This window comes from Cloeon dipterum, chromosome 2 (genome assembly GCF_949628265.1).
Source record: "Cloeon dipterum chromosome 2, ieCloDipt1.1, whole genome shotgun sequence".
NCBI classification, from domain to species: domain Eukaryota; kingdom Metazoa; phylum Arthropoda; class Insecta; order Ephemeroptera; family Baetidae; genus Cloeon; species Cloeon dipterum.
This window is the reverse complement of record NC_088787.1, coordinates 15159348-15180054: the sequence shown is the minus strand read 5'-3', so window position 1 is coordinate 15180054 and position 20707 is coordinate 15159348. Positions and strand designations below refer to the sequence as shown.

Genomic DNA, 20707 nt, shown 5'->3' with positions numbered 1-20707 from the left:
TTGTTCCTGACAATGAGCTGCAATCAAATCTGTGATGTAATTTTCGTCATGACAAGCGAAATTTTCTGCATGCGGGTACTATAGTGCAATAATAAAAACATTCGCCGACCAAGTGACGGATTATTAAGCTGTAATGCCGCCGCAATCATTTATTTGTTGGTGCCGCGCAATTTTACGACGGCTGCTTTCAATCAAGTGCAATAAACACGCCGGAATGGCTCCATCCAGACAACAAAAGTGTGATGTGCACGCGCATCCGCTGTTTTTAACGTCTTTTCAAGGATATGGTCCAATGCCACATTGAAATGGCATAACAAAGAGCTTAACGCAGCGTTAGAATTATTGCTTCGAAAGTATATTGAAAAGTAGAGTCTCTACTCACCAGTGAAGGTTTAAGTTGTAGCCAATCCAAAAAGTTGTTGAATTACTCCATACTTAAGTAATTTGCCAATGAAATCTGAAACAGAAAATGCTCAAATAATTTCTTTCGCCCTATTCTTTCTTCCATGAGACTTTGAGACTTTTTGATCTTCTTCACATTTTAAATCATATAGTTTTAAAGTGTAAGTAATCAATTTTATTTTGATAAATAGAGTTATTTCCTAATAAAAAAATGAAAAGTGACTTGATTAGAAGGAAAAAAAACACCGATGTTTTTATCCAAATGAAAAACCGATGGTTTTGTATTCCGTAATTTTGCAATCCATTAAATAAAAAAATTAAAATATTTGCAAAATATCTATAATAATTTCGATGATTTTCATTTTTGGAAGATGTAATGAAATTACTTTGAAGATCAGAGTATTTTCTTGAATTTCATCATAAAATTAGATTCAGTGCCAAAACCACACGACGTTGTGCCTCCTTCTTGCATTAGTTATAATCTCGGAGCAGTTGACCATTAAATGTGAGTGTCAGATCAAACGCATGCACGCTCTTGATTAAAAATAGCTTCGCATTAGCCGTGCTTGCCTCAGTGATATTCATAGTTTCGTGAAGTATAGCGGAAGACAATATTCATATATTTTTTGTGATGGTGGTACAACAGCGAGCGTGCGAATTTTCTCTGGCTGATAATACAGTGCAGATTGCATAATTTAATGGTTCCAACGCGTGGGCACGAGCTGGAGCTGTGTGTGTATGTGTACAAATTAGTGTAATGGCGGTGAGCATGATAATAAAAATCGTTATCTGCCAGCAAGTATGGCGAGAGTGTTTGCATTAGCAGCAGCAGCAGCAGCCAGCTCGCGCTGATCATCCCCGAGCAGCCGCATGCACCACCAGCAACCCTCGCAACGAGCCTGATTTACGACTGCAACGTTGAAGAGAGCGGCCCGCTGGTGAATTATGGCCGGCAAATACAACAAAATACATGCTCGGCTCGGTACATAAATAATACATACCCAGCCGGCAGTAGCACACACAGCAGCAGCCGCAAATACCCGGTGAGAGTGAGCCGCGCGGCGTGCGAGCAACGTCGGCGGCCATTTTTAAACAAAATCGGCCCGCTGAACATCACGGGAAACAAGATTATTTCGGGTTTTATGGCTCGCGTGTTCTCGTGCAAGATTTGCTGGAAAAGCTGCCCGGCGCCACTTTTTACGTTATGTATTTTAAATAAAGCACTATTAGCGGCCGCTCGCCGGGAAAGCCGAAAATTATTGAGCTTTTGAATGCGCATAATTAGCAACAAAATCGTGACAAACAGCGATCAAACCCTTTTTTTACGCCGACGTGCTTCCGATTATGGAAATTAATTGACTGCTGTGAAAGAGGGAATGGTGTCTCACCTCGGATGTAAAGGCCATTTTAGCATTTTAGGATCAATTTTATGGCGATAGTTTTAAAAGGGAATATATTTAAACATTCTAGATAATTTTTTAATTGTTTTACTGTTAAAATTGCCTATCAGGGATTCAATTTTTAAAGTGTGTCGATTCTAAGGAACTTGTTCAACTGATTATGCTTAAAGCATTTGAATCATCCAATGCTTTTAATTGTTTTTTTCGAATGAGCTATGAATTGATTTCATGTTGTGGGACCTAAACAAAAGCTTTGTGTTAGACGTTAAATTGTTTCATTATCCTCATAGTGTGTTTATGTGCAGGCTAAATTTATTTACTTCTGGTAATTAAAACTGAAACACTGTAAACGTAATAAAAATAAAGAAATATGCTAGCATCGATCATCTTCCCAGCTGTTTAGCAATAAACTGCTTCACAGCGTTAATCAGTCTATAGAAGGATTGCTTTTAAGAGATATGAAAGAAAAAATATATCAATTGCGCGCTATTCATTACAAATTGTTGAAACCCTGAATTAAAAAAATTAATTAGGTGGTAGTGCTTTCTGATAATGAATTGGATATAAAATATAAATATTTACTCTGGTAAAAACCGGAGAGAAAGAAGGATAAAATATAAATTTTTTAATATTTTAGCCACAATTGTCTGAAGATATGAATTTTTTGTCTTGCTCCTTTTATTTTAAATATAAAATTAAATAGGAATGCTCTTAAAACCTGAATTTAGAAGGATATGAACATTATATTAGTTGCAGAAGAAACACTTCAACAATTAAAAAAATCTGATTTGTTTCTTTAGAGTTCCATGTTGTGTAATACATATTAAAAATTACTATCGCTTAACAACGTTGTTTTATAGCTCAACAATATTCACTGTCATTAGAACAAAAAATGTGTCTTGGACATTGATATTTTAAAAATCCTCTCAGATGTAAACTTGGGTGATTTCAATCAAGAATTTGAGATTATTTTCTAGCAATCCTTTAATTGATCATAATTATGGTGAAGGAAGATTGATTATAATAAAATTATATTTTTCACTTGAAATTAAATGCAGCTTTTCCTTCGTAGTGAGCTGATAATTTTAATGTAGAGATAACGGAAACAAATTGCTTTACACCGAAGAAGCTGCATTTTAAAATATAACAACGTCATGATTTTGCCTTCACTGGTTACCAACAATAAAAAAATGTGTTATCGCTGCTGTTAAATAAGCTGCTCAAAAATTTAAATCATTGAACTTGCAAGAAGGTCGCTTATATTTTTGCTATAATGAACCCTATATTGATGCCGTTCACGGCGCGGCAAGAAAACGGTCAATGCCAAGGCGGATCAGAGGGTATGTATAAATAAATATATATAAGAAGGGTTGAATAAGAGAAGCGGCGCAAAAAATCCCCCGCGGGTGGCAGCCCAGAAAACGCATGTGTGCGCGGCAAGCAAGCCGCGTGCGTTCGTCTGTGCGTTGCCCAAAAGGAAAGCAAAATCGAGGGTTCCCCTCGCAGCAGCACTCACAGTTATGGCAGGTCTAATTATCGATCCGGCCGGAAAAGAAGCGGAAAATGCGCGGCGACATGGAACGGCGCTGGCGTCGGGGCCGAATCGGCGGCGGCGGCGAAGATGGCTACTCTCGGCTCTCTCGACCGAATAATGTGCCTTCGGCGGCGACAATCACGTGAATGAGATTGGCATGCATATAAGTAAGTAGTGACTAAGGCCGTGCTGCCGAGTAGGCACCACTCCCCCCTCTGGGACAGACCTCCCCCCGGTGCCCGCGGCCGTTTCATCTGCACCTCATCGCCACTGATAATTAATAACTCCGGGCCGGCACTATAAGCTCGGCTTTAAATGCACTTTTATTGGTGCAATCAATTATGAAAACGAGCCAGTCTCGGACAAGTGTTGCGTCTGGGCTGCTGCCCGCCGAACAACAACCGGCTCACGACGTGACACGAGATCGGAATATAAAATAAAACATCAGTGAAAATTTCGATGTCACTGCAATAATTTTTTTCTAATTACTGAATTTTTCTTTGACTCGTTGAATTGATTTCGTCCTGGATAAAACTCCATCGTCCAAATCTCCAAGACTCCAAAAGATAACGGAACCAGATTTCCATCTGCCCTGTAATATCATAAGTTTATGTGGCTTAACTCTTCTCCTATTTTCAACCTTAGAGGTTAATGGAGTGTCCTAACTAACTGAGGCATCTTCGTTGCTGGGCGGCCCTGATCAAATTTCAACTTGTTCCGACCAAAGAAGGGCACAATTTGTCGCCACGTCGCTCTGCTCGTGACATTTTCCAGCACGTTTAAAGGCATGTGGATGCAGTTGTAGGATTATTGTCGGAGTGATTTTATTGAGGCGGCGCAGCCAGGTCTTCAATTTTATGGCGCTCTAAAATTTTTTATGCTGCTCTAAAAATAAGTGGCATTTACTTAATGCAATTTGGCAGCACGGATTGCACTTTGGCTGCGGAAATTTTGGTTTTTGACGTAATGTAACTGAAGTCCAACGCGCTGATTGATTTAAAATAATGGACAGCAGAAAGCTAACGTTTTTGGAGGCGCAGATGGAGAGATTTTCATCTATTTTTAGTGTAGCCTCAAATTTCGGGTGATCTCAGCGGTTGGTAAGTTTTTATTTGAAAAAATATTATAGTTTTTCAATTTATTACCTAATTTATTATTTGTTTTTCTCAGAGCTTTTCATTTTTTACTCGTAATTTCTTGACAAAAATGATCCTTATTCAAATGTGCAATATTGGTAAAGTGTAAAATAAAAATCTTTAACTAAAATGATTACATTTTTTTCAACTAAAATGTCTAAATTTAGTTTCAAAATTTTAAGTTTATTATGGGCTGACAGGGCAACTCTGCCCCAAATCAGCACACATCCATAAAGTAATGATACAATTATGTAGGAACAACATTTGGAAGGAAGTAATAATTAATGGTAGCTTGAGAATATTGCTTCTTCAATTTTCTTCTTAAATGCACTTGAATTCTCGTTCATACACAAATTTGGTGAAAGACTATTCCAATGACGATAGCACTGCACTTGGAAGCACTGTTCAGGCACAGTAACATTTACACGCGGAGCCAGAAGCCTCAATCGATGAGCTCTGGACCTGCCTATCAAGTCAACATCGCGCATGGGGGTAAATTTACACTTCGTGAAATTAAAATCCATTTTCTCTTTCTTTAAATGCTGCTTTTTACTCATATTAAAGATAAATCTCTCCGTATTTCTAAAATTTTCCAGATAGGGATATTATGTAAGGTTAATTCAAACGACTTTGTCTTTCGTCCCGCATAATTTGATTGTTAAATACGGTATAATTATTACAGCATCCTTTTCCCCATTTTTCCTTTTCCAGCAGGGGTGGAAATGGCCCGCTGTCTGGTTGGCTCCTTGGTCTGCAGAATTAATCCTCGGCAACCACCCAGCAGGCCTCCGTCCATATATTTCGTGCACGCTGGCACATTCGGAAGCCCCTGCAGGACATTTTTCATGTGCTGGCAGCTCCATTTGGCTGCATTCCCTGGCCTAATCCCATCACCATTTCCACAGCCATAAATTTGGAGAGCGCGCTGGGGTCAGTCAGAGACTTCGTACCCTCGTCCCAAACCCCGTCCCTGAAAGGTCAATTTACATTTTTATTTATTTATAAAGAAGCAGCCGCGTCGACCCAGGGATGAAATAAGAAACGCAAAGGCCAGCATCCCTCGTCTCTTTAGCCATTGTTGGGTGCGGTTTCATCTCTGTTTTGTTCGCAGCTTGTTTTATTTTCTGCCTTTTGTGCCGAATTTTATATGCATTTGCCACGTGAATTGTGGGGAGCGTTGTCGACGCGTCTCGGTTTCCCACTGAGTCGGTTTCAATTACCATCGAATTACAACGCATCGGGTGCAAAGAAAAATTGTCCAAGTCGCGAGCTATTTGCATTTTTACGATTTTTGTTGGCTAATTTAGATTTCATAAAAAGAGTGTTTACTTTGGCTAGCGTGAAAAAAATTCTGCCAAATTCGCTCTCAGCAGCCATTGTGAGACTGTAGTTTTATTTATTTATTTGTACGCTGATAAAGAAATACGTATCATAAATAATTCATATGCGGCGACAGCTCACAACACAAACCAGCAGCTCCGCCATCCTTTTATGCGTTCCTCGCTGCTTTCTGATAAAATGCCTGGTGTGCGCATTTCATTTCAGCATTTTTTCTACATTTCCGCAGCATTTATCATTCCTTGAGGGGTTATAAATTCTGTGACATAATATATATAACAAACACGGCGTCTATATAGCAACAGCGGCATGGCAGCAGGAGACGAGCGACGCATTTTCCTGCTTGCTACGTGAGTTTTGCGTCTAACTGATCGACATCAGCGCAGCTAAAGTCAGTTGCCATGGAAATTAAAATGCATGAGGCTAGATGACGTCGCCATTGCTGCACTTTTTTGATAAGGGAGTCGAATGCATTTTTTAACAGGCGGCTGAGTCAAAACAAATTGCGTCTCTGCGAGCGACACGGCAAGGGTGCATTTTAAAGCAGAATGATAAAAAGCTGTCTATATGCAGCTGCGAGAGAACTGCATCAGCGGCATAAAAAAGACCGCTTCCTTCAAATAACAATGAGGAAACAATTGCATAGGATAAACTTAGCCATCTGCGGTATAATAATAGCTGAGGAAAATAAATGAAAGGAAATTTCTGAAGTCAGTCGAATCTTATGACTTTTTGCCAAAATGAAATAGCATTAATCTATAAATGTTAACAATAAATGATAATAATAGCATAGTATAAAGTTTAAGACCTTCTAGTGCTCAACAGCTGCGTGTTATTCAGTAATAAACAATAATCGAGATCTTAAAAAATTGCAAAGGATATTGCATCGAAAAAAGGAGCATAAAATTTAAATTAGTCAACATTTTGTTAAAAAATAATATTAAATAAATTATTATCATAGCTGGACAAAAACGTAATTGCGAAAATTTTCCATTTACTTCAGGAATCGCATTTGTATATTAGCATCACATGCAAATAATTAATAATTATTTTATAATTAACGAGAGTAAAATTTAAATCAAATTACTCTCGCATATATCATATAGTATCAATTTTAATTAATTGTCTCAGCCGCGCGCAATTTCAAGTGGTGGTTGGCTGCACCGGCTGCAGCCTAATTTTGGCCCGGTGGCTGCTGAAAAACCTTAAAAAGTGAAGTTTGATCGTGCAAATACAATTTTTTTACAAAGCACTTTTTTAATTTTTCGACGTTTTGACTGCGGCGGCTGGCGTGCAGGCTGCGGTGCAGGTATAAGCCAAAGTCATGGCGGCGGACCGCACGTGCTCCAGAAATTAGTCCAATTTTAATACAATATTTTGTTGCATTTTAATATTCCCGAAAATTTGACACAGCGAGCATCACATGCGCAGCTCCCTTCCGACGTCATGCAACGTTAATTTGCATGAAAAGTGTGTGGCCCATGGTATATAGCACGAATTATGCTGGCTGTGACAAGGGCAACTCATTGTCAACCTAACTGAATGAAAAATGAGACGAGAGTTCCCTGAGCAGAGAGCGCATCGAGCAGCCATCTGAGGAGGAGTCGCATCCACAGAGCTGGAATAATGAATGATTCCGTTTGTGCAGCACAACACGCGGCTGTACAGAAGAGCAAAAAGCGCAGAGGAGAATATTCAAATTGGCCTGCCGTCTCATTTCGTTACACATTTCAGCATGATTCATGAAATGTACATACATAAATTACTTCGCCCTTCTTGAATTTTTACGACTGCCGCCGTGGTAATTTCAAACATGGAGGTCCCGTATAATAATATATTCAAATAAGCCGCTCGTTACTTAGAATCTCTCGCGTAATGGCTGCTATGCTGCTGCCAGTTTTAAATTTGGAGCCGCCCGCGTGTACCGCGCGCAGGGTGAGAGCGCGCGCGAGAAGGAAAATGATGGTTGGCTGCGTGCACAAAATGAGCTGAAAAGATTATAATTTAACGAGCATCATCACCGGGTGGGTGGCGATTATACACACTGTGCACGTCGCGCGCGCGTTCATTATAATGTTCACATTCTCTTGGCGAGAGGCGTGCGTGAGCTCTAGCTCTTATCTGCGGCGGTACATCCCTGCTCTTGCTGATGAGTTTGCTCGCAGCCCAGCACATTTGCATATACACTTTCAACCCATCAACTTTGCGGACACCCGCTGTCTCTCGAAATGACACCCTTATTTCATCAAGCCACGGATCGCGGGGGAGCACAACAGAGGGAAAAGTTTCCTCGGAAATTTAAAATTAAAATTAGGAAATGAAGTCCTGCCAGAGTGTGAAGGGTAAAATTTAAAAAAAAAATGAATTCCACATTTGTTTGGTGAGAAAGAAAATCATTTTTTGCACGCACCAAGCCATAAAATATTATATTAGGCAATAAGATAAACCTTTGCATTAATTAATTAAATGTGGTGATTGAAGGCCAATGCTGTCAAATACTAAAAATATAAAATTCTTGAAAGTATAGTCATTAGAATTTTATCACAATTGAAACAGGAACAAGAAGTAACTAGTTATAAATTAATTATATTTTTATATAAATTTAAACTTACGTTGAATGAAATTTAATACGAATAACATTTATTTATAGCTTCAAAAAACACGTGAGCCTTCAAATGCGCCACGATGTGTGAAAGCAAGTGCGTCAGTTTTTTGTGGTCTAACCTTGGTGGTGAGCGTCGACCTCGCCGCCTGATTTCACCCCTTGCGTCCACGTGCGGGCGTATACCGCCGTCGCCAAACAAAGCGATCGTGACCCTGAGTGGTCTTAGACGAATGAAATGCGACCAGGAAGGTCAGCACTGAAAGGACGGTCGTTCAGCCGGGGCTCGCCAGCAGTCTGGGCCGAACGTCCGCTTTGCCAGGGTGCTATTTTGGCCGCGCCGGCACAAGAAGAATTGTGTTTGTGAGCGTGATGTGTATGTCTGTGTGCTTCCTTCTTTTTCCCTGCCCTGTCTCTGATATCAGTTCAGAAAAAGTGGTGCTGCTTTTACGACTGCGGCTGAGTGATAAGAAATAGTGGCTGCGGAATGCGGTGGCCCTAATCGACATAATATTCAGCGCCGCGGGCCAAATCTTGTGTTGCATCAGCACTTTGGTCGAAATAACCGCCGCGCGTTCCAGTCGAGCCATGCCGGAACAAGGGTGCTTTTTATATCAACTGAATGAGCCAAAGAGCGAGCGTCCGTTGGATACTCATGACCAAATGATAAAGACTTTTTTTATTTTTTAAGACTCCAACGCTTCCATCAACGCACATATAAATTCATCAAAGGTACACAAATTTTAGGTCTGATAATAACGCAGCAATTTGCATTGATTAACAATATTTGCAAAAGAAAATTCATTCAAAATATTTTCTAATGGAAATAATTTTTTAAATAAGGGAAGAGATTTTTAAAGCCTAAAAATAACCTTTATGTTACAAACACAAAGGATTTTAAGTGAAATTTTAAATTATAAAATATTAATTTGTGTTAAATTTTATCTTTGGAGGGTACATTGGAAGTGAAGATATTCGCTCGAAATCTTCTCGCATATAGCCAGGTCATTTTCAAGGCCTCTTCTTCAGTTATATAGTTGGAGTTCATTTGGGGAATTTTTATTGAAGGAGATTCTCGGTCCAGTCCATTTGGCCGCTGCTGCTGATGTAGAGTGGTAGTGCAGCGGAATTCTGCCGACGAAATTAAACCCGAGAGAAGATTTACGAGACGGGGCGACAAACAGCAGCAGCCTTAATTTGCACCAGTTTTATGGGCAAACGGACTGTGAGCGATAAGTTATCTCGACTGTAATTCTAATTAGCAGACCTCCCACGGGCCTGCAAAATGCACCTTGGGGCGTCTGAAAGGCAGCACAGGCAGCCATCAGTGCGCAGCTGTTAATTAGCGAAGGAAAATCAGACTTGTCCTTGATTTCTTATAAGATTCCATGTTCGGATCGAATTTGAATATTCCGTCTCGTGTTTTCCTCGTCTCTCGCGCGGTCCATTGTGTTGGAGAGATCAATATAGTAATCGCCGGGCGCGTGGGGGACTCTTTTTATGAGCGCTCTCGCATGGCTGGCCGGGCAAACCCCGCCTTCCGACGAGTGCGCAGCGAGCGCCATGATGCAGCGCGCACCGTAAAACATGGCTGCCTGGCTGCTGTGCCGCCGAGACCACCGGCGGGGCTCGCTGCTCTCAATGGGTCCAGATTGGGTCAATTGATCCCGACGCATTTGCCCGATTGTTTTTACCAATTCCGATAAAAGCATATCAATCAGCAAAGTGATCTATTCCGGGGTTAAACTTGAGATGGACCAGCCACCCGAAAAAGAGGCTCTAAGAGGGTTGGAAAGATGGAAATACAATCAATATAATTTAAGAATGAAATCAATTAAGATATGGTAAGAAATGATATCTACTGTAGCTTAAATTTATTTGTTAATCAGTTCCAGCCACTGCAATATATACAACAGCGATTTTCAGGCGATTAAAGATTAATATCTTGGGTTTAAATTTTAACTCTGCCTCCATTTATTTGTTCATTCATTATTTATATTCAAGTCGGGAAAAGTATTTTAGCAATAGGGCTTGTGAAATCAATTTTTCGATCAATGTATTTTATGAAAATTTGATATTTCTTTACCTGCATTATTCCTTCATTTCTCTTTTTAGACATTTTTCTAAATCCCCGTTAGATCTTGGTTAGCAATTTAAATGTGAGAAAAATTGAAACCACTACAATTATTGAAATGTGACAAACTAAATTTGTTAATTCATTTGCTTCATTAGCTAGTTTATAAATAATTATAACGAAAGGGGTCTATAAAAATTTGCTCTTGTGAATTTTTTCAGAGGGGCAAACAAGTTAAAATGAAGACCTGAAGAAAACAGTTCAAATTGAAGGATGAATAAATGAGGAATATTATTTCAAAATTACTGCTCCTCACAAATAATCACTTAATGGCCCAATTTGCAGCTTGGTTTAAAGCGCTTTGCTATACACTTTCGAAACACTAAGCTCAACATCATTTATTCTGTCCCTATTGCCGAGTAGGAATTTAATTTAATTGCATTTGGTAAGCAGTGGAGAGGCTAGAAAGCGGGTCTCTCTCAAATCCCCCGCGTCTTATTCTCGACTGCATTCCACATGGGAAACCGTCTAAATTGTCTTCTGCGTTCACTCGCCAGCCAGCCAGTGTTCTTTTGTCTGTAATTGGATTTTGTCCAATGAATTTTAATTAAATCTGCCGCCTACACGCAGCACGCTATGATTGTCCCCAGCAGCAAGCCATCGACGACGAAGAGTACTTATTTGAGCCCTGGAATTTCATCTGCTGGTGGAGCAATTAATTTTCGTTCTCGCGCCACTGCGTTTAATGTGTTTTGTCTGCATCATTCAGCTGCTACAATGGAGGAGGCGTGCACAGAATGCTGTTTTGCCATGCCATGCCATATATATGTATATACTATGTACAGCGCGAATTATCTTAATTGCCCTAGCGCCTGGCGCGCTGATATTTGCGCGCCGTTCGCATGTTTATTGCTCCTCGCGGCTGCTGCACTCGCAGTGTGTGCCATTTCGGCTGAAAACGCTGCTACAGCCCCATTAAAATCCCTTCAGAGCATTGTTTGCGCTTGTGAAGAAATTTCAAGGGTACCAAAATCGCATACATACATACTGTCGCTATAAATAATTATAGTTTGCTCTTTTGGTTCTGCTCCTATATATACACAATTTATTCCTCATTTAAATTTATTGTTGCAAACACACTTATAAACAAAAAATACGCCACTCATAAATGAATGAAAAAATTAGTCTCAATTTTTGAGCTCAATTATCTCTATTTTTCATTTTCAAAATTCAATCTGACCCAATTTAAAATTTCATGAGTATTTATTTAAAATTCTAAATTTATAACAGAAACAATTCCCGCCTGAATTTCCTCCCCTTGAGTTTCGGAATTTGAAAACTCGGCGCGTGAAAAATGCATCTCAGGTCCCAGCTCAACATTACAACTGCGCTGGTGTTGTTTTTGTGTGTCGCAGCAAGCAGACTCAGTTGGGAATTAGCCCCCGAATACGTAATTACGGGTGTGTCGCGTTACTTTTTATGTGATTTTGAGAGCAGCATCAGCAGTGTCGCCGCTGTGCTCGGCTCAGCAGACTCAACCAGCGGCACAGCAGAGCGTGTTGGATAAACAAAGCCGAGAGACGAGGCACCAGATGAATTAACTGCCAGCCAAAACACACGCTAAGCTCACAAATCCCTTTCTAATTGTTTATTTTTGCTAGGAAATAGAGCAGGAAAGGGCCTGTGAGCGGCAATTTCGGAAGCACAAAGTAAATATAAATCGGTTCAGGGGACTCCCAAAATCAGCCTCTCGTGGGAAATGGAGTTTTTTGAGAAACGAAAGCAAAGATTCGATGTGGATGGAATTTATAAGAACGCCAAGCTTTTAGAGATATCGAGTAAGAGCGGCGGTGACTGGGAAAAGGAGCTCAGCAGCGAGATGCATGCGGCGTTCTTAAAAGGGTTCGCCGACCTATCTAATGGAACAACGCCCTGCTTCTCTCCTCAGAGTGATTTAAGACTGGCTGCCATAATTATGTAACACGGGCAGCATAATTTACATATATTGGAACTGTAAAATATTCTGACAGCGCGCGGGTCGGTTTATTAAAAACTTTCCGTTTAAAGGTATATTAGCCAGAGAAAATAAATTTTTAGGTCTTGCGTCTCAAAGATTAACGAAAGCCTAAACAGGTTTGGTTTCGTAAGACTGCCTGCTAAAATTTTGTTATGCGGTTCCTTGATTTATTTTTATGGATGTGTTAAAAACCATCAAATTTTCAATGTGAATGAACAACCAATTTTGATGAGGAACAAAAAAGTGATGAAAGCTTATTAAAAAATTATACTATATTTTATACTATTTATTTATTAAAATATGCATTCCTTCTATACTAATCAAATATCATTCCTATTTAAAAGTGAACAAAATTCTAAACTTGAAGCATCTGTAGAAAATTCAGTGAACCATGCACAGTGAACTTGGTGTGAACCTTTAAGGCAGCTATATTCAAGTAAAGAAAAATTAAAACTCCTCCAACTTTCCGAGAATCAATTTTGCTGACATCAGCAATGCATTAAATAAATTGGCAGTCTGATTGCTGCCTGAGCCAGAACTCGCAGGGTTAGTTATATTTCTCTCTTGTGCCAAGTAAGCTAAAGCAATAAATTCCCAGTGCTCGGTCGCGGCTGTCTTCATTACAGAGTCGTTAAATTCCATGAAATTCTAAATTATACAACCAAAGAGCAACTTTTGGTCCGACCTACGCGCACATCAGCCAATGAATAAGTAATAATTTAATATTTTCGAGCGCCGCATTCCCATCACGCGCGTTTGCTCGCTCGTCGTGCCTTATAAATAATTTATTGGAAATTACACGGTGCGCGCACCAAAATGGACGGCGCATACATGAAATTAAGGGGTTTGGCCGGATTGTCAATTATTTATACACTGTTGGGTGCACGAAAGCAATTCGGTGCCTGTGTGGGAATTTCCAGGAACTTTCAGGGCCAGAGGTCGAAAAATAACGACAAAATTCGTGGAAATTTTGTTATGATACAATCTTAAGTCGAGAGGAAAATCGTTAAGAAATTTTAGTATAACGTCGTTGGCTTTATTTAAAAATTTCAAGTGAAAATTTGTCGATTGTCCCCATTATTATACTACTTTAGGACACAAATAAATGTTGAATTAGCATTTTGTCTCGATTTTCTTTGTAAGCTGAGTTAAGAATCGTACAATTTATTTATAAACTTCAAAGCTTCACCTCCGTAACCTGGAGCAAAATTATTTGTGCTGTGCACACTCGCAAGCAGCGATTCCCCAAACTTTTTTTTACTGCTGAAGCAATAAAAGAATCCCTTTGGCATGAGGCAAAAAGGCTCGCAACGTGCGTGTGCACATCCCACCCCCTATATATACTTCTGTTTACAGGTCGACAGCCTCCTCGGGCAAAAAGGGTGCATCGACCTGCACAAATTCGCAGCCAGAAGACAGACAACAAAAAACAGCGTGAAGAATTGCCGCCGTTCTGTTGGTGAATTCTGCTCTTTTGTCCTTGCTCTGCGTGGTTGACCACCAAGTTTGGCCACTCTGATTTTCTGCTTCCATTTTAGTGTTCCTTTGCCTTCTGTGCGGTATGGATCACAGTCAGCGTGTATCAGGCTCAGTTCTATGATTCGAGTGAAGTTTAATTTCGAGCAGTGCTAGCTTTTGCATACCGAGCACGAGAACAGACGTTTCAGGCGGCGTGGAGGCAACGTCGACCGAGAATTGGATTCCACCATGGCTCCGGAGTTTTGCAATGCACTCAGCCAGCAGTCAGAAAAGGTTTAAGTGTTTCAGATAAAATTAATCAAATTGATCAGGGCAGTTGAACTTTAATTTAATATATTTTCTACAAGAAAATTCATTAAACTATTGCTATATAATCAATTAAATTTATTCCTAACTTTTTATCTTAAGTAAACATCCAACTTTTAAAAGGACCGGTCTATATTAATATGGAAACTTTTGCAGTTTTTAAGTTAATTGTAGTCTAAGGAAATTTCAAAGAGTTACTTAAAATATATCGATCATACTTACATACATGTGAGCATTTGGGAGCTATTATATTATATTTTCTCGTCCATATTGATAAAAATTAATTTGGAATTGTTTGTCTGGTACCATTGCTACAGACAGTATCAAATAAGCTGATGGATTTCGGCTCCAGAAGCCCCACAATTTATTTTCCATCCTTTTAGAGCGCTTCTGTTCAGCATCACTTGCTTAATTCCAATCTAGATAAGGCAGAAAGCGAGCAGCCATCCCTGCTGCTCTTATTCTGCATCATAAAGTTAAATGGATAAGGGACAAATTGCATCTGCGCGCAGGGAAAATCGAATAATCTAGCAAATTGCCTCATAAACCAACTTTGTAATCAACAAAGAGCTTCAAGAAAAATTTGATATGGACGGAAAAATGTTTTTGTATATTTTACCAGCAGGATTCTGCAACTAATTTACAACAACGACTGCTTCCCACGACGCTTGTGTAAATAAGTAATACCGTACATTGTAAAAACACAGTAATGAACTTTATTTCAGGTCATAAACCAATAAAACGCCACACAAGAGCGCGCGCACAAACGATCTCGGTTTGAAAAACGATTCAATTGACTCGCCATAAATCACGGGCTAATTAGATGAACCGCGCTGTTTTTTATGTTGATTCTGCGGCGCTCAGGGAATCGAGTTTTGCAAGTGAAATTTCATTATTCCCGGCATTGGCGACGCGCAAGTCGTAAAACGCGTGCGGCAGAGAAAAAAGTTTCGTTAGTGTGAGTGTGTGCGGGTGCAATCGAGCTTGGAAGTTGAGGCATCATGCATTGATGGATGAGCCAACACCAACTTTTATTGATCCCAAAACAATCCAGCACGCTCGGGTCGGGACACATAGCGTCATTTTTTTGTCCCACGCTGCCGGGTTATATGTGTCTGGCTGGCGTGGGTTGGATCGTCTCGGCAAAACGACGGACGGCTAGTTTGGGTACCTGCAGCAAGCGATTGAAACGAATATTTCGTCCGTTTTATAGCCCCCCTTTTACCAAATGCGCAAGGGCGAAATTGCTTTTAGGCTGGAAGGTGGATATTGAGATAGTGAAAATCAAGCTACACGGTTGATTGGTTTGTTAGCAATTCACGTACAAGTTTCAATTTGGGAATATCAAGAATTATTATTTCAATTTAAAAATTTAATAACTGCTCATTGGAGATGGAGATTTTGCTATAAAAAAATGCAACAAATTTTATTCTGAACCTTTTTTAACTAGAGCTTCAGCGATAATTGATCCACGACATGATTTATTCCGAATTCCTGGAATATCGTAGAAGTTGCGTAGTGTAATCCACTTATCCAGACATGAGAGCATTTTAATGATTTCCTTGCAAAGGAAAACCAACAAAAGCATACCGAAATATTTTCCCACAAATATATTTCACACTTTTGAGCAGAAGGCATGTGGCTTTACGGGAATCCCATATAGAATAACCCTGCCGAGCTATTGTTGAAACTCACCGCGTCTTTTTGGCGCATTATGACACAGAGCTCGATGAGAGTTTCCACATCAGCTGGCCGAGCAATTTGGCCGCGGTTTCATCTCCATTTTGGACACGGTATGGTGCGTGCGAGAGTAATTTTTCGCCCCTCCGGCTATAGCTATTTCACACCGCACTATTTGCAAAGTCGTAAAATACACGGCTGCTTTTCTTTAATTTCCCGGCGCAAACAGCGCAGCCTGGCGCTCCATTGTACACACTTCTGCTCGCAATCTTTTAATTAAACACGAGACGAGGAAAAGAAACGCACACGAGTGTAATAAGACGAAAAGGGAAACTCTCTCGAGGGTGTGGCTGTAATGAAAATTTATCTTTTCAGGAAGGCCGCCTGCCTGCAGCTCGCTCTTTTTTCAGCTCCATTCACGCACGGGCAATTTTATCTGCAGCCAGCAGAAGCTCAGGCAATTTCCTGTGTGCGCCTATTTTTCTCTCTTTCTGCCCTCGTAATCCTCAGCTCGTGTTTGCTCCCCAGAAATAAATTTGATACCTTGATGCGGCAGCCAGGCTGAGCGATAAAAAACGCAAAGAAGCGAGCGAGACAAGAGAGCTGTTTCTTTGGCCCATGGGCTACAGCTTTGACGTTTATAGGGGTGGATTATCCTTCTACAAATTATTATTTCCTACCAATGACCCCTCTCTGCTGTGCCATTTTGACGTCTCACTCGGCTCTTTTGCTTCCTAGCCGCGTCTAATAATAGTTGTTCCTTCCAATAAATCCCCAAGCGTATCCGCTTGCTCTATTAGATTCAATTTCACGGCCGGCCGGGACAAATAAAAATATTGCTGACACACGCCAACAGGGGTGGGCTTTCTCCTTCCGCCAATATGAGTGAGTGATCAGTGTGCCCGGAATGCGAAATGTGCAGAAAAACCCAAGCTGTTTCTAACAACAGCTTGTTTTTTTCCATCGTGGGACGCAAAAAAAGCAGCAGCGGCAAGCACAAGGGCTCTGCATTGCAGATGGAATGTATAAAATGATGTGGAACGTGAGCAGAAATATTTTCATCATCATAAAAAAAGTTTTGTGTAAAAGCTCTCACTGCGGGGAACGTGCCTCCCATGCTGAATTACAGCGAGCGCTATCTATAACATATTTTTGTGCAGTATTAAAGGGCAAGATTATTTGCAATGCAAAACTTTCATGGCAACAAAAAAAATGGTTAGCTGCTGCCTATTTTTGGCGAAGAACGCAGCCTGCTAAGCATACATGTCGTGCAGGTTGCATATCCACGCGCTATCTAGAAACCCTCTTAAAATACATAGAACTTTGTCTTGACAATAGCAAGTAGTTCAATGGGCTTATTCTTTGTGAAATTTGGCAACAGTTTTTCTCTACAATGTGCAATAATGAAATCAGGACCAAGGAACAGGTAAATTTTACATTTTGCCAAATTTCTCGAAAACCTAAATAGTTTGTCGATGGTTTTTCGCTTGATTTCGATCCCTCTTGTTCCGATCTATCCTATGGTGAGCGAATTTTGAGGTACATTTCACTTCTGGGGAAATAAATACTTAGCTTTTTACTAATTTTAAGATAGCATTTCAAGAAAAGGTAAAATTTCGTTCCTTAAAATTTGTTGTCATTGGTTACCAACAATAAATTGATCATTTGACTTTTTATGGGCCATTTTTTTAGTTAAACATCCTATAATTATTCATCGATTTAACCTAATGAGCATAAAATTATATATTTGAATATGCAGCTAGAAATTTCAATCCCTCTGGCGAAGTACTGTACTATAAGGCATGTAAATAACGATAAACGTTAACAAGATCGCAGAAAATCAGATGCAAGTAACGTGCAAAAATAATAATAAGTGGTTATTTAACAGCTCTCTGCATGATTTCTACTGGATTTAAATAAACAAGCCATAAAATATAAGGTTCAAAGCAAAGCCCCGACTCCCAACACATAAATTCCAATCTACAGTGACAAAATATTTGAATAAAACACGGATTTACCATCATTCGCTGGTAATTTAATGCACTGGGCTGCGGTGGCGCAACCGTAACATTACCACGCAAGAGAGAGTGCGTGAGCCGTAGAAAATGCATGCATTTCAGCCGAGATGAGAAGTGTCATCGTAAACATGTCACAGTGCTTTTAATTCAGATGTCTGGGCGTCTCTGTGAGCTGCTACACCGGCTCTCATATGTGTATTCACGTGTATTATTATCATTATGCAACCGAGCGTTTTAATAGAGGGGACATATGAAATTATGCACGCCGTGCAGCAATTTACTACCAGCGCGTATTTATAAATCAGGCCTGGTTTTAATTAAACCCCTATATATGCGTGTATCTCGCGCATGAATATGCAAAAGCATGATGGCGGCCGCAGGAGCACAGATTTTTAATCTGACGCTGAATAATTGAGGCGATTTGAATGCACTGCAGGCTTATCTGCGGGCATAAAACGGGCCGGAACGTGCCTCAAATACTGATTAAATCCAGATGGGATTTTCCGGCACAGCCTCTCATAGGTCAGCCGAGCATTTTGCGCCTAAAAATGCTTCCGACGAGCGCTAAATTATGCGGCGAGTGCGAGAGGGTTGCTGCTGGGATTTTATCAGCAGCCGCCGGCTATATACATTACACCCTGGCAGCTGCAGCGCGCACAGAACGTCGGATTTGCTGCTTTCCCGCACCAAAAGAAGAGATTTCCCAGAAGCATTCCGTCGGGCAGCGCTGCTGGCGAAATGAGCTCGCTTGATTCATTTTTTATGTCCCTTTCATAAGGGGATCTTGTATTCATTTGCATCTGGAAAACGACTTAAAATCTCACTGGGGACGTTTGCGTTTTGATTAGTTGCAAAATTGTGGATTTAAAATTAAAAGTTCACTCGTCCTTAATTAATATTCCATGCGATTGACTTTTTCGTGAATCTTTATTATCAAACTACCATCAAAGAAGCAAATTATTAGGTTTTTAAATTTTCATCGACATTATTTATGATATGATATCATCGTTATAATTTTTCGAGTTACTTCTGTGGGCCTTGATGTGTCTAAATAAAAACCTTAACCACCCTATTTTTTTAAATTCGAAAACCTTGTCAGCAATCTTAGCTCTTAATGCGTGACGATTTTTTTTTGGTATTCTGCACAGAAGCACTTTTTAGAGCACGATCGACCCGTCGATTTAATTTAGATAATGGCGGCGCTGTGAAAGGAGCGAAACGTTATTTCGCGAACATCTGGCACACTGAAAAACGTGGCAGCGGGGAAAACATGAAATTTCACACTTTCGGCAGCGTGAAGTTGCGCTCTTGGTAAACAATAAACGTCGGGCAGACCTATAAATTGTGCGAGAACAATAAAATATGACATTAAACGGTGGAATAAATCAAAATTTTTATCACATGCTCGGCTGCTGCATTTCTCACCAACAAGAAGTTTTATTTCCCCGCTTTTGAGAGTAAATATATCGAGGAGAATTGTGATGGCGGCAGTGACTGCGTTGGCTAAATATTTTATGCCTCTTTTCTCTCTCAATATCCAAATAAATAAACAATAATAATCTCTCCGCAACTGCTAATATTTATTTTATCTGATACTGTGTGAGTTGCATCGTAAATCTAGCTCTTTATATATTTTCTTTTCCGTGGCCGGGATGTTTGTTTGATTAATAAATTCCTGCCCGTTGAAGCTTTTATTATGCTCCGCGCTGGAAAATGCCAGCGGATTCTTTTCGTGAGATTTAATCTCCGGCAGAACCTGGAAATATTTCGAACCATCTCGATTCGCTAAATATATTATAAGCAAGCTATACACTCTCCTGCTTTTTTGCAATATCACAGGAATTTCAGCCCCCTGCTCTTGCCAACAAAGTAGAATCTCTCCGTTTTATAGGTTTATTTTGCCCATGTGCGCGCGCTGGAGAAAATTTTCTTATTTGGCGAGCATAATAATTTAGGTCTCTTTGTGCGCTGGGTGATATAAAATTCAGAGGCGCAGAGAGTGCTTCTGCGAGCTGCTCGTCTGAGACTTTTGAAAGCTTCTTAAAGTAACTTTTGTGTTATCCCTTGCAGCTAAAAGTTTTTTACGACCGCGTAGCCAATGGGGTCGTGTTTTGCGCGCGCAATTTTCTTCTTATTCCCTCATGCAGAGGCAGAGCCAGCATAGCAGCAGCAGCAGCTCGGCAGAACAAGTTATATTTATAAATTTAAATATAAAAGGAGAGCTCGCATAAATTGCGTCCTGATCGCTCTCACTGCTCGCTCTGTATGCATGAGCTGCCGCCTCTGGAAAAATAAATATAAAAAATTCACCCAGGGAGACGGAAAAAATTATCAACGTCGCTCTGGCACAATGAATTATTCAACAAAAGCGCGCTGCTGCTGTGTTCTTTTTCGGGCCCGACAAATTTAAGGTTCCGTTGGCAGGTTGGAAACTCGCTCTTCTAATTTTAAACCGCCTGCCTCTGTGACCTCTCAGTTTGTTCTCTGTTCTTTAATTTGCATATTGAGCTTCTTGCTTTTTTCAAGCTTAACTTAGACAAGATGAGTGAAAGAGGCTGTTGTAAATAACGGGAAATCAGCTATGATTGTTGTAACGATAACAAGACTCTCCTAAAACAGATTCCTAATTCCTTGGTAAATTTTCAAACTGAGCGGCCATCACAAACTCTAAGTGGTCTAACCGGTTTAGGGAATGAGACCCTTAATAACATCCTTTAAAGA

At 40.2% G+C, this 20707-nt stretch overlaps 1 protein-coding gene across 2 annotated transcripts in view; it reads right to left on the bottom strand.

The window, feature by feature from the left end:
• The window catches only part of LOC135935675 (homeobox protein abdominal-B-like), a 67277-nt gene that overhangs the window by 41758 nt on the left and 4812 nt on the right, over positions 1–20707 (bottom strand). Inside the window, exons 1-2 of one of the 2 annotated variants that reach the window (XM_065478174.1) lie at positions 3319–3463; positions 383–457 (exon numbers count right to left, since the gene is read on the bottom strand). The gene's annotated coding sequence lies outside the window, so the exon portion shown is untranslated. Of the gene's footprint in view, positions 1–382; positions 458–3318; positions 3464–20707 lie in introns of those variants that run through there. The other variant, XM_065478173.1, reaches the window with a different exon arrangement.